The sequence below is a fragment of the Mastigoproctus giganteus genome, chromosome 3 (genome assembly GCF_048544385.1).
Source record: "Mastigoproctus giganteus isolate SK-2022 chromosome 3, ASM4854438v1, whole genome shotgun sequence".
Classification (NCBI taxonomy): Eukaryota; Metazoa; Arthropoda; class Arachnida; order Uropygi; family Thelyphonidae; genus Mastigoproctus; species Mastigoproctus giganteus.
In genome coordinates this window covers 226,408,681-226,423,412 of record NC_143577.1, presented here as the reverse complement: position 1 = coordinate 226,423,412, position 14,732 = coordinate 226,408,681, and the positions used below count along the sequence as shown (strand labels likewise).

The 14,732-nt window shown below is 36.7% G+C and overlaps 1 non-coding gene across 1 annotated transcript; it reads right to left on the bottom strand.

The window, feature by feature from the left end:
* Positions 1-14,254: 14,254 nt before the first annotated feature.
* On the bottom strand, positions 14,255-14,326 carry TRNAC-GCA (transfer RNA cysteine (anticodon GCA)). The gene has a single exon. It is a non-coding gene; the product is annotated as a tRNA-Cys (tRNA).
* Positions 14,327-14,732: the final 406 nt, after the last annotated feature.

The window sequence follows — 14,732 nt, the reverse complement described above, 5'->3', positions numbered from 1 at the left end:
AAGCATGAGAGTTTTATGAAATAAGTTTATTCGCTTGTATATCTTGAGTTATATGTATGAAAATACACAATTTTATTGGTCAACCCATTGGTCATACACAGTTTTATTGGTCTACCCATGTAATTTATGAATTCTTATCGTATTTTAATTTTACTTCAATTTTGTTCGTTAAATTATAAAGCGTCAGAACCCTTCCAAAACACTAAGCTCACCTTAGTGTTTTGGAAGGGTTCTGATGCTTTATAAGAAGGGTTTTGGAAGCTTGGTCATCAAATCACAAGAATGTATTCCCAGATATAACTTCTAATATGCGGATTGCTACCAACGTTTTAACATATATTCTGTTGCCCTTCAAATGGTTCTGAGTTCAATTCCAATTTCATATTATTCCCTCACCAGAAATATTGCAATTAATTTGGAACAGGAGCTCTGATTTATTTCAAAATTTCAGAGGAGTAATTTGTTATAAATCATGAATTATTACTATTTGACTAATGAGTCTGAATATAATCCAGTGAGTACATTAATCTATGTATGTTTGCTGGATGAAAAGCACGGATATAAAAGTCCGTTCAGTGGGTGCCAAGTTTCCGGTTTTGCAACTCTCACCTGAGATCAATTGACTCAGACACGTTGTAAAAAAGACCCATAAAGATTTCTCGCGTCATCAACGGGATTCGAACTCAAGTCTTTTCCACCCGCTGTGGGGGGAAGTGATTATACCAACAATGCTACCCATGGGGGCGTATAACGTTGGCTCAGAATGCTTAGCAGGATGGCCTAGATACAGAGTGACATGGAATCCACCAAGAAACATATCTTGGTACTCAAGTGACTCCATTATTCTGTTCACCATCTGTATATTGAAAAAGTAAAAGAAGCGCACTATTTTATGTATGAGTTATTAATGCTGGGAAACTGGACATCATTTTTTCTACATGAATAAATGAATTTGGTAACTGGAAGAAAACAGGGATCGGAATGAACTGTGAACATACACAGGGGGTCTCTGTGTCTTCGGAGGGTCTCTGGGTTTTTGGATTTCGCTGAGACCTTCGATACACTTGTTTTTACCAGGAGGTCTTCTCCAGAAATACTCAATGAGTCGATTTACGAAAAACTTGCACTAAATGAGAATTAATGAAAGTAATGCGCTCTTTATAGAACAAAAATCCACAGGAGGCAAAGTCATTTATCAGAAATGAACATCGTTAATCATGGGAATAGTGCGTAGCCATTTGATCAGAGGATTTGGGATACTCTCAAGTGAAAATCGCTTGAGAGTATTCAGACAAATGACAAAAAAATAAGTTGATAGGAACATTAACCCTGTTTCAACAGGAACAAATTCGCTTTGACTTTGTTACAGACAATAAAAAGCTTTAAGTGTAATGTAGCAAATTCATCATAATCCAAAAGTTTCATGAATATACTAAATTTTCAAAATAGTAAGGACACCCACGGTGCAAAAACCATTAACTGATCCCTGAAATATACGCTATATTTTAGCAATTACTGTATAGTTAGGTTTATGGTCAAATACACGGCCTGGGTCTTCAGAGGGAGGTGAAATATTCCCATGACAGAAAGCAAACCCAGTACAGCGAATTAATTTTATTTGATACTAACTACTACACTCACTGGGGAAAAAAAGTTAGAAGCCTTTTGCACCTAGCGTCAACAGATAATTAAACGTAAAGAATTCAAATATAAGTTGTCACATAGTATGAGATCAAGTTCCTTGCTGTTTGATGAATACCGCACGCTTTCCTGGGCTTCTTAGTCGACCCAGTCATGGGGAAGACGGGTGATATTTCTAACTTTCAGAAAGGAGTTATTGTTGGAGCACGTTTATTTTCACCCGAATTGAGATGGATTCTTTCAACACGAAAAGGCAACTACCCACCGTGCAAAGATTGTATCTGAAGGGTTCGTGGAACATTCAAGGATTTCCAACATCTACCCTGACCGCTAATCCTCCAGATTTCACTCCAAATGGGAATATCGGGCACATTGAAAAGGGTAGTTCAGCTTTGCAGTTCCTAAAAAATAGTACAGAACCTAAAAAATATCCAGATGGAAGAATGGTGAAATTTGGAACTGCAATCCTTCAGACATCTAGTGGAATCCAAGCGACAAACCGTACAGGCTTTAATTCAGGCAAAAGGTGGGCCTACTAAATATTTAATAAAGATTTAGTGTATGAAATACACCCCTATCATCCTATAAGGCACTTTATTTGAATACCTTCTGCTAATCAAAGTAAGAAGGCCCTCAAATCAGGGGTTTTTAAAGAACTTTTAGAATTATAACCTATACTTTGTTAAATAAAACTGTTTTATTTGTTGAAAAAAAATCCTGTAAATTTTGTATAAAAGTACGACAGAAAGAAGAATATCCTGCATATTTGTGTTCATCACTATTCCCTCAATACGCGATATATGATGACAAATGGACTGTACCATAATAATCAACGACCAGAAGTTAACCATACAGCGAAATAATTTTTAATGAAAACTCCAAGCACGAGAGGTATGAGAACCTATAGTACTTAGTACCGTGCATGAGTTGAAGGTTGAGAAGACGAATGAAGATATTTCTTGACATTAAGTTTGAATTCTGTAGATTGTAATTTTCAAGAAATACGTATGAAGGAAGGTTGTTCAAGAAAACGAAAGTTGAATGAATAAATGAGGAAGAAGAACAGTTGGTTCTGTGAGTTTGAAGATGGACAGTAAAAGGATGTTGACTGGTTACGGCACGTGTTCGGACTGCTTCAGATGAGAGAAAGGGAAATAATGAATCTAATTCAGAAGAACAGTGCCCATGGAAGTATCTGTAGAAGAGGCATGCAGCAGAAACAGAACGTATATGAGACAGAGAAACTCTGTTCGAGATGAGTGATTAATTAACCAAACTGCCCTCTTCTGAATGGAATCTAGAAGCCTGAGAGGGGTTTTGGGGGCACCACCCCAGATGTGGGAACAATATTCCACGTTAGGGCGGATTTGCGATTTGTACAGAGTGAACAGCCGTTTGGAAGAAAAGTAACGCCGAGAGCGAAAGAGAAAATCAAGTTTTTTAGATGCAGAGGAAGAAATATTTGTAATGTGCTTATGTCAAGAGAGAGAGTTTAGAAATCAGGGTAATCCCAAATAGAGATATATCATTTTGCCTAGAAATCAGAGTGTCATCGAAGATAAGCATAGGAGCAGAGAAATACTTTTTGCAAGAAAGAAGACAGGACTGAGTTTTAGAAGAATTAAAAGCAACTAAGTTATCTTTGCCCCTGGAGAATTACTTGGAGATCAGCACTTAAGGAATTGGTAGTGGATATTCGAGAAATTCAAGCTTTTTGTGCAGCGCAGGGTTTTCGCAAATGAAAGTGGTATAATCAGCAAAATTATGGATAGGATTTCCGATCAGTGGAAGAGACCATATTTCTCCGTGTATATATTTTGCTTGTGTTCTGAGGTAGATTTTCTGTTTTCTGGATGAGAAACCCGAGTTTCCGGGAGAAAAAACCCTCGCCTGAGACGGACTAACTCAGTCACATTGTGAAAAGGACCATCAAAATTTCTAACATCATCGACGGGACTCGAACTCTGATCCCTTCCGCCCAGTGTGAGGAGGATAGCGATTCAACCAACTGTGATACCCACGAGAGCAGGAAAACAGTGGGAGAAAGAACTGGAACTTGTGGAACACCCGCATTAATGGAGAAGTTAGAAGACAGAGCCCTCTATCATCACCCGCAGTTAGTGGTCAGAGAGAAAACTAGACAAAAAACGGAAAACCATAAGATGGAAGCCTATTTAGAATACATTCACACTAAACACAATCAAAGGCCTTTGAATTATCAAGAGCAACTAGAATTAAACCAAACTTTTCTATTAAATTCGTCCATAGATGGGTAACATAATCCATGTGGACATGTGGACATGTGTATATATAAAGGACGGCTCCTAGAACGTTTGTTCAACTCCGCCTCGTATATCTGTGAAGAACAGTATCACTACAAATGGGCCAGATATGTGTGTGACGTAGGTCTGTGTGTATTATGTGTGTGTGTGTGTTCTGTTGTCCTGTTCTGGCCTCTTGGCTACCCAGAAGCATCAGTCAACTGGACAGATGATTCTGGGTACTCGTCCACACCACGGGAAGGTGGGCCAGTCCATGTAAAGCACATACTGTCTCAAGAGAGACTCTGATCCACCTGATGTTGCCAGACGGTAGGCCAGGATCCTCTGGGGGCCCATTCCAGAGGAAAAAAAAAACGATCAGCCATGGTGTAGCACTATATGGAAACGAAAATGAATAAAAATGAAGCAGAAGAAAATAAAAAAAACATGTATAATAAAAGTAATAATAATAATAATAAATAAAATTAAAAATAAATAATAATAATATTATTATTAACATAATCGGGTAACATAATTCAGTATATCACCAGTGGATTGACACTAACGGAATCCGTACTGGCGACCATTGGTCAGATGGAAGGTTTCAAAATAATTTAAGAGCTGGCCGTTAATAGATTCTCCATTACTTTAGAAAGAGCAAAAGTAAGTGCAATGAGATGATAATTGGATGGGAGGGATTTGTCATGCTTTTTAGGAACTGACTGGATATGAGAAAATTTCCAAGCAGAAGGACAAACACCTACGGAACAAGAAAGTGAAAAGGGCGGCACAAAACAGAGAAAGTGTAGGAGACAGGTTTTGAGAACAAGTAGAGAAATACCATCAGGACCTGGAGCTTTCTTAGTATCAGGATTATTCAAAATCCTTCTGACATCCGTTTGACTGGAAACCACTGGAGACATTGAATGTAGTGTGCTGGGAATGGTAGGAAGTGTTTATCAAGATCATCAATACACAATTTAGAAAAAAAAACAGGATGCTACAGGTCAGCTTTATCTTTGAATGAAGTGGCAATGGGAACAGAGATTGGCAAAAGTTGCGACCAATAGCTTTGGCAAGAGACCAGAATGCTCCATTGCCATTTGGACAGGGGGCAAGTTTTCTTCTCTAAGCCTGTTCGAAATCTAGTTTGGACTGATTAAAAACTGCTTTACAATTGTTGCGACTTTGGGGTATGCAGAAAATTAACTTGGAGTTTGGATGCAAGCCAGTTGCGATATGCAACATTCTTATCTTAAAGAGCCTTAGCATATTTATTGAATAACTAAGATTTACATAAAAACAAGATTTTAAGGTGGAATGGTGAAAGGCGACACATAACAGGAATAAGTATAGGAGACAGGTTTTGAGAACAAAAAAGATTTCATCCCTACAAGAATAATGACGTGATCTGAGCAAACGTTGACCTTCGGAAGATTTGAAACAGTAATCCGACCAAGGAAAAGAAGAAAAGAAAACTTAAAGATCATCCCTTTTTGTGTTCTTGATTTGCCAAACAACATGAGGTTCAGAATGACCACAAGCTCAACTGGAGAAGAAACATTCACCAAGTTGTGACCTGAGGTGTCTAGAGGGCTACTCTAGGCACCACTAGAGGTTCGACTGTGTATTTAGAAGGAAATTTTTGTGAGAAAATGATCAAGCGTGTTCGCTGTGTGGTTAAGATTGTCTAGTATTCTTGTTGGTAGATGAACAATCTGTGCGAAGGCATTAGTAACTGCAAAAGCTTAAGCATCTCGACCAGCCGGGTCCATGTGACTAGTAGAATGAAAGCCATCTGGAACTGTGAACATTAAAATCATCAAGAAAAATTACCTCACTGTTAGGAAAGTTGGACTGGAGAAAGTCAAGTTTCAGAGTCAAGGAAGTCAAAGAGTTCCAAGTGATTAGTGGAGTTGGGAGGACGATAGAGGCAACAGATGAATTTGATTGAATGCGGTAGTGGGATTTTAAGACAAAGAAGATCGAAAAGAGGAGATTACAAATTACTACGTATCTTACTGGGAATATCAGAATGGACATATGCACAACTACTACCGCTAAAGCGACAGGAATCATACAGCGAAAAATTCAGGCAACTGAGATGAGCAGTGGTGAATCGACTTGGGATTCTATCAGAAAACGTACACGGAGTTTGGCAGACTGCAAGTGGAAATGGACATCATTGAGATTAGAACTGAGAAGAAAACGTATATTTGTGAAATGAACCAGGAAGTGTTTGGAAGGCTTAGATCTATTCGCAGATAAGTTTCTTTCTATTAGTTTAACAATTCATGATGTATTCAGCAGTAAGAAAAGGCGGGCAGGATATGCTGTGTGAAGTAATGAAATTTTTGGATATGTTCTGCACCCGCAAGAATATACTGAACTCCTTGGCATTGCTCCTCAGCAATTCTTCCCCCATGCACACTACTAGGACTCCTTCCAGTCATTATCTGGCAGATTATGGGCAGCAAGATCATACACTAGCTGAATCGGATGCTTCGTTTACCAATAGGTTCGGTTCGGTGGACTATCGAACCGCTGTCCAGCGAACACCGTTTTAGAGCTGTACCCTCGAAATGTAAGGAAGACTGGATCTCGCCATGACGTCCATCATAACCTCAGAAGACATCAATCATATTGCATGATTGAAGAGATGGTGGGGGCTTGCCGGAACTTTGCTTTGGAGACTAAACATTGGGTTACACTACTTCAAGCCACCAATAGCAAAGTAGTATTGCACCGGTTGATAAGAGTCATCTACCTTAGTATTGGCTGGTAAAACAGGGGAGCGGTGTTCCTCCGTGTAGTGTGGACGCCACATCTCGACCCCTGCTTACGTTGCAGTCCACTAATTCTGAATTTGTAGTATGTTGCCAAATTACATCTTCGAAGACGTCAAACTGCACAAAATCGGCTTACCTGATCATTTTTAAATATTAATACGATAAATCAGGCAATAATTAATAAAAATAAAAATACAGAACTAGTTTTGCACTTTCAAGTATCATTTCAACATCAGCGATTGTAAATTTTTATACATAATCATGCCCAACCTTGAATACTATAACGTATAACCCCACTTCAGTTTCTATGCAGATGACCTAAAGCTATTTGTTACTTCTGCTAATCCACAAATTTCCCTCTGGAAATAGATCTCCTTAAATGTCTTGCAATGGCTGGGCTGCAATTGAACCATAATGGAACGGCGCAGATGTCTTTCACGAAGAGTCACTATAAAAACAATACCCTGGTGTTTATCTCTCATCCCACACAATCTTGGCCTCACCTGTTATGAGAATCTCACGTTTCAGGAGGATTTTCGCCAAATTATAAACACAACATATGTGGCAATCCGGCAGGAACTAACAGGTTACCACAACGTGTCCCTAATATGTCAATATATTACAAGATGTCTCACACCCATCCCTGTTTATGCTTCAGAGACCTGGTCCTATGCACCGGCATGCCAAAAAGAAAAGATATTCGACATCGAATATTGAATTTCAAGATGGCTAAACCGCATCTGCTCACTGTATCGTGGATGACATAACATGCCAACCTCTACATGACACTTTTGAAGTTCCTCTTCTCAGAAAAAGATATCGTAACTCTATCGAAATTAGTGACCACAAGAGATGATGTTCCCAACGTATCTGAAATTGTTACAGGTCCCAGATCCCGTCACAGAAGCAGACAGAATTCTCAGTTACCATAAAGAATGAAAGTCTACAACCTTGCCTGCCTAAACAATGTTTCCAGCAAACACCCTAAAATATTTTAATGAACTTGAAATTGGCCCATTCAAAGTAATCGAAAAGAAGACATACAAAAAAGCAATCCGGGAGAACCTTTATCGCAGCCTTGAGTGAGCCACTCCCAAAACCTTCTAAGGATATCTAGTAAGAAAGAACACCAATTGCATCTTCACTTGATCCGATGAACCAGTGAATTCTCCTATCTAAAGTCCAGTTCATCCAATTCCTTATATTTATGTAAAATCAAATAACAAATGCAAATTTTTTTTGTAGATCAATATTGTCATTGTATGTATTATTTTAATTATATTTTGTAACTATTCATTTTGCACCCTTCTAGCCTGTATGCTGTACAGTGGGTGATTGTAAAAAAGCAATAAACTGAATAATAATAATAATTAACTCTATATGTAGCTCAGAAAGAGATAAGGGTAAAATTTCATGAAAATCCATCCACTGGGAGTCGAGTTGTTCCATACGGAAAAAAACAAAACTAATAATAATTGCCGGATTTATATTAATCTGATTTTAATGAATTTTGGAATGTCTTTACAACTCTCCCTAAAAGATCCAAATATTAAATTTCATGGAATTCCGTCCATTGGGAGTCGAGTTGTTACACGACTCCCAGTGGACGCTGAAGACGCTGTGAACAGTATCTTCGACAACACTGTTCACAATAAATTAGGAGTCCCGGTGGTCTACAAACAGATTCCAGGCCTTGTTTCATCTGGAAACAACGAGGAATGTGCTACAATCCTTCCAACATCACAGAAAGGGACACTTACGGTGGTTGCAGTGTTCTCGAGTGAAGAGGAAAAATTATCAACGGACGCACCCCTCTTCGTGTTTTGGATAGGGGTACAGTAATCGCAGAAGTACCGAGAACAGATCCTCGAACCCTGTGAGACTTTTCAGTTTGGCGCAGATTTTCTTTTCGTCCATCACAACGCCACTGTACAGAGAGCCCAAGTGATGATGGAGGAACAGTTTGAAAGTGAAGATATCCAACGACTGCGTGGCCAGCACGATCACCAGACTTAAATCCGATCGAACATGTGTGTGAAGCCCTTGGGCGTCGCATCGCACGCCGACAGCCAACTCCTCAGTCACTTGGTGAGCTAAGGTCTGTGCTTGTGGAAGAATGGAATTGATTTGATCATTATTCAATGGCACACCACCATATCAAATTTGATACCGCTTCATCCCAAGTTGCACAAGTTACCCCACTTTTTCTATGTGTTCTGTTAATTTTGTCGAGCAGTGTAGATTCCAGTAATTACTGAATACAATTTTTTTTAAGTTTTTAATAAAATAAATAATATTTAAAAATACTGCGTTTTTTTTTTAAATTTTATTTTAAAAATATGTATGTAGTAATTCCCGGTGAAATTAATCTTTTTTTAATGATATCTAGATTAATTATTAAATCGAATGATCGTTACAGTTGATGATTTAATTACGCACGGAAGTGAATGTTCACTAATTCAGAAATATCAACATACTGTATACACCAATTCCTCCTTACCCCCTCCGGAATGCTATTTTCTCCTAAATTACTCTCCTACGCTTTGGCCATTGTAAACAAATTGGACCTAATTCCTGCTAACATTGGAAACACAGAAATGCTTTCTGGTTGTTATGGCAACGCTGCAAAATGCTCATATGGCAAATGCGAAGTCTAGCTCAAAACGATTTTCTGCAATATGTCGAATTCATTAGCTGTTCGTTTAATTAAACTAGTTTTGCCTCGATCGACAACACAGTGTAAACTAATCCGAGATAGCTTTTTTTTTTCTTCTTTCTTTTTTTTTTTTACTTTTACTGTAAATCTGGGATAATAGCACAAAACTGACAAGCATATTCCAGTTGGTATTAAAATTGGTAACAATGACCTGAAGAGAATTTTTATAGAAAGTTTTGCTACTTAAATCGAATGCCAATTACGACATTTGCTCGCTGCGAATGTGTTGTTCTTTGATTGATAAAAATCAATGTTCTAACATTCCTTTCTGTGTATGTAATATCGATTATCACTTTGAGTTGAATAAAATGGGCAAATCTCATCAATCTTTGTCAAATTGGCAGCCATTTACACTTCTTCATTTCGTAATCTGCAGGGAATATTATAGATTTTGGTATTATACGCTGTGTCTTTTTTCATTCAAAGATTGATCACATGGGAACAAGTTACAACTGCAATCACATATTGTAAGCTTACAGTCTGTACAAGAAAACACATCCGAATGACGCGAATAGGGCGACATCTAGCGGAATATAAAACAGCTCAAAAAACGATTTAAAAAATATAAATTCCTACTATTTACTGTCTTTAATATTTATGAAAATAAATTTACGTATTAAAGAAGGTAAGTGAAAATATAAAAGATATTAAAATAAATTTCCATTTTATTAAATATTGATTTAATAAATGCAAATAAATATTAATTTAAAAAACACATTTGTCCAACGATAATAAAAGGGCGACATCTAGCGGAATATCAAATAGCCAAAAGATATTTTAAAAATATATCTTCTTGCTATTTATTATCTTCAATATTTATGAAAATCAACACTTAAAAATAAAAATAAAAGGTGTTAAAATAAATGTACACTTTAACTAATATTAATTTTAAAATATAATTAAATTTAATCCATTATATAATAAATACAAATAAATAGTAATTTAAAAACACATTCGAATGACACAAATAGGGCGACATCTAGCGGAATATCAAACAGCTGAAAAAAAATTTTAAAAATATATCTTTCTGCTATTTTCAATATTCACGAAAATCAACTCGATTAAAGACACATGTTAAAAAATCAAAGGTGTTAAAATAAATTTGCATTTTAATAAATACTAATTTAAAAAATAATCACATTTAATTCATTAATTTCTTTTTTATAATGCTCATTATTAATAATTTATTTTTTTACATAATTTTTTGGACGTTTACTTTTAGGTTACTAAAGGTCACCTTGGTGGAAAGTAAGATTGACTTCAATGTCACGAATTCGATAAAGAGACTTGACAAGAAGGGTCTTTTTTGGAACCTTTCTTTCGGAATCCTGCAGTTACCACTAATTTGAGAACGAAATAAGTTAATTGCAAGAGACAATTCGTGATTCAGGTATTATAATATTCGAGTAAACTTTGTGTTGGAGAGCGTGAAAAGTTAATTACCACCAACGATTAGAATACAGTGAAACAATGTCGTTGTATACGTGGCTAATTTGAAGTTTGCACTTCGAGATAGAAAAACAATGCAAACCAAGGTTTTCTGTAAGTGGTAATTTCCAAGCTAAAGTAATTATGCTACAGTCGTTTAATACGTTACTCTTGCGTGGTATTCGGTAGGGAAGATCTCATTAAATCCCTCTCGCTTTTGTTTTGAAGAGGAGAGTCCTTTAATTCTTGTTACTAAACATAGGAGGGAAAGTACGTAACTCACTTCAAATGCGTGACACACACACAGACACGTGGGAGAAGACAAATATGGCTAGCGTTTTCAAGTTTCTTTTATTTATCTCAGAACTGGGCTCGTTATTTAGAATAATATTCTCGTAGTGCTTTGTTTAATTTATTACGCTCTTTAAATATTTTTTGGGTATCCAGATTATCCGCAATTTAGCTTTCAAGTGATTTGGCTGTGATAAATGAAAGCTTGGTTAAAAAAATGCGATAGTTAGCTCTCCGTTGACAGCTCTCTCTGCTGAATAAATCTCTAAAATATTGTGCAACGCTTTTTATATAGTTTATTATCACAATTGTAGTACTCGAAAAATTGCTCAAAGTTTATATGCAAATAGTATCAGAAAAAAGGCAACACTCTCTCTAAGATAGTGAATGTTTTGTGGAGATCTTAGCAGGACTACAAATGACAATCTACTTTGCTTTTCTTTCAATGGCAATAAATATTCATTTCTCTTAGTTGCTATATGCATCTTCAATGTTTTTATTACCTTCTTTCAATACCACTGCTGAAAACTAGTTTTTCGAATACAGTTTTTTGTAATATTCTTATAAAAAACAGAGAAAGAGAGAGAGAATAACAACACAGTAGTCCACATGCAGTAATAAAATTTCTTCCACAGTATTTTGGAGTTCAAATAAACTGGTAATGGATTCATATATGCACGAACTTTTTCCCAGGCATCTGTCATGCATTTTAGTTCTCCCTACGTGTCTATGTGGAAGGTTTTAGTTGTTAGTCGTGGTTCAAGTTTTTCGCCTTTTTCAGTTGCCAAAAGCAAAACTTTGACACTCCTTTGATATCATTCCTCTTTTATACGAATAACCTTCTACAAAGAAGTGTAGCTAGGCTAGGCACTGCTTTTGAAAGACCAGTTTTTATACATTTATATATATATTTTTTTTTTTAATTAGTTATTATTTTTAAAACAACCCAAAACAACTAAATATCAAATACTTCATTCTTAATAAACTCATTCTTCAGCTTCAAACAGAAATTATTGCATTTGGTTTTTGCGTTTACTAAAACCAAATGATTGTTAATTTATCAATTTAATCAATTTTTGTTATGTCCTCAGTTAGAAACATGATAATCAACCTCATTTGGATCTCTATATTGCCCAAATGTGATCATTTAAAGTGTGGATTGACAACGCCACCGTACAACTACTCAAGTTTCTGGGAAATGCCGGTAGATGGCAGGAAAGTGAAAGAAATGAATACTTAGATCTCAAAAGTCTTTCAATTTTGAATTTTAAGCAGTTCCGCTGCAATCTCAAATTTAAGAGGTCTTTGAGAATTCCGCAACTCTCCGGTATATAAAACCTGATCTCTTCAACAGAACGACAAGTGGTCAATCTACTGTACGGTAATGTTGAACAAACATAACAGCTATAACCCAAGGCTTAATAAAACTCTACATACTTTGTACTACTAAGACCTGATGGTGATTACAACAACTTTCCTAACCGCTACCTCATTGAGCAGCAATGAGGACATTTAAAGTCAATCGTCGAACAAGCTGGGATATTTTTCCACAGTATTCCCAGTTTTTTAACGACCATTCAAGATCCGTTTTCGAACTTGTGCATTATGAACCAGGGTAGTATAAACAAGAGCCTCGTAGAAAGAGCAGTTAGCGCACCACTACCAATCCAACGATAAGGATACTTATTATCGAGAAATTCCCCAACAGCTAGGCTAATATGTGCTAAAGCCCCATTATATATGAACCACATTTGATAATGTCACTTCTTTCATCAATGCAGGTAATTCTCCTTCCAAGGAATGCCTGTAATTTTGGCGATTGAGCTCCATTAGCAGGAAAAATGGACCAGTCAGGTATCGCCAATGAAACTAGCCAAATAATTCTAACAAAAGTGCTGATGATAAAATAGGTGATAAAATGAGTATTGGTTATTGTTGTGAAAATTTTTAATGACATTTCTTAAGTCTTGAGATTCATCAGTGGAAAGTCGACAACGGAGAAAAGAAGGTATTTTTTTTCAAATTAGGAAATAGGTGAAAGTTCAATGGTACTAGATCCAGTGAATATGAAGGATAGTCCAAGATTTCAAAGCTGCATTCATGCAGTGCAACAATGGTAATGTCAGACTTTATCAGCAGGTGTGTTATCCTGGTAGAAGAAGACTCCTTTGCTGAATTTTCCATGGCGTTTGGCTTGATTTTTTCAGGAATACGCCTCATAAAATCTGCCTAATATGTCCACTGACTCTTTGGCCTTTTTGAAAGTAATCCACTAGCAAAATTCCATTCCAAAAAACCGATACCATCACCTTGCCAGCAGAAGGAATTAACTTGGATTTCTTTGGAAGGGGAGATTAGCTGTGTTGACTCTGAATGAAAGTGATGAACCCATATCTCCTCATTGGTCACAAATCTTGCAAGAAAATTTTCTGCATCTGCTTGAAAACGACATAAGTGATTACGTCACAACACTTTTGCGTTTTTGATCTGCTGTCAACAACTTTGCGGCTATTTCCATAATAAAAAACAGTTATTGTGTGGTACGCACGTTCATATGAGATGCCCAAGACGCTGGGAATGTTCCAAACTGTCACTCGTCGATCACTCATCATGAGATCATGCACACTATGAACAACTTCTGGCGTGATGGACATTGGAGATCTTCCACAGCGTATGTCACCTTCCAGGCTCTCCCTCCCTCCCTCGTTTAAATTCTGTTGCCCACTTCTTAACCATAGAACAGGAAGGGACATCCTCCCCCCCACGTTGTAACCATGTCCTCATGAAATGCCTTGCAGGTTATTCCCCCTTTCTTTCCCCAAATACTGGATGACTGCTTTTGTCCATATTTTCCCCTTCACACACAACTCTGTTGGCTTTAGGAGCTGCAATTAAAAATACTTTATTGAAACTGCATGAAACGTGACGTGTTACTATTTGAAGTATTGTACATTAAGTACAGACCATTGTGTCGCTACCCTTTCATACTCAGAGAACGAACTTCGCAAATCCTCCTTGTACCTTCATTCAACTTTAAAAACAGGCTATAAATGGGAAAGAAAACGTTCTGGACCTATATTTAATCTGTAATGTCATATTCATATAGTTTTACTAAATAAAAGAGAACTAGGGAGCACCCGGGATTGAACCAGGGACTTCTCGATCTGCAATCGAATGCGCTACCACTGAACTATGCTCCCTTAATGCTCCCTTACTGTATGTGAAAGTTTTTTCTTCCCTATAGCCAGTAGAATCGGCTTACAAAGTTTTACAAGATAGTTTCATCTCCCAAAGCTTGATCTTTGTATAGTAATACGTAAGACTGTGTGTCATATAACACCCATAACAAGGCCCCCGGATAGATAAATGGAATATTCCTGGCACGCTTCCAGCAAGGGGACTATTATGTGAGTGAGCTGCATTTAAAAAAATGACTACTGATATGTCTGTGGATTGTAATAATCTTTATTATCACTTCGACTTATAATTAACTTAAGATTGACTTATAATTAACTTAAAATCAACTAATAATTAACTTAATTAACTTAAGATAACAAAAAAAAAGTTATCTTGAGATTAGTAACAGTTGTATTTCAAAAAAACTTA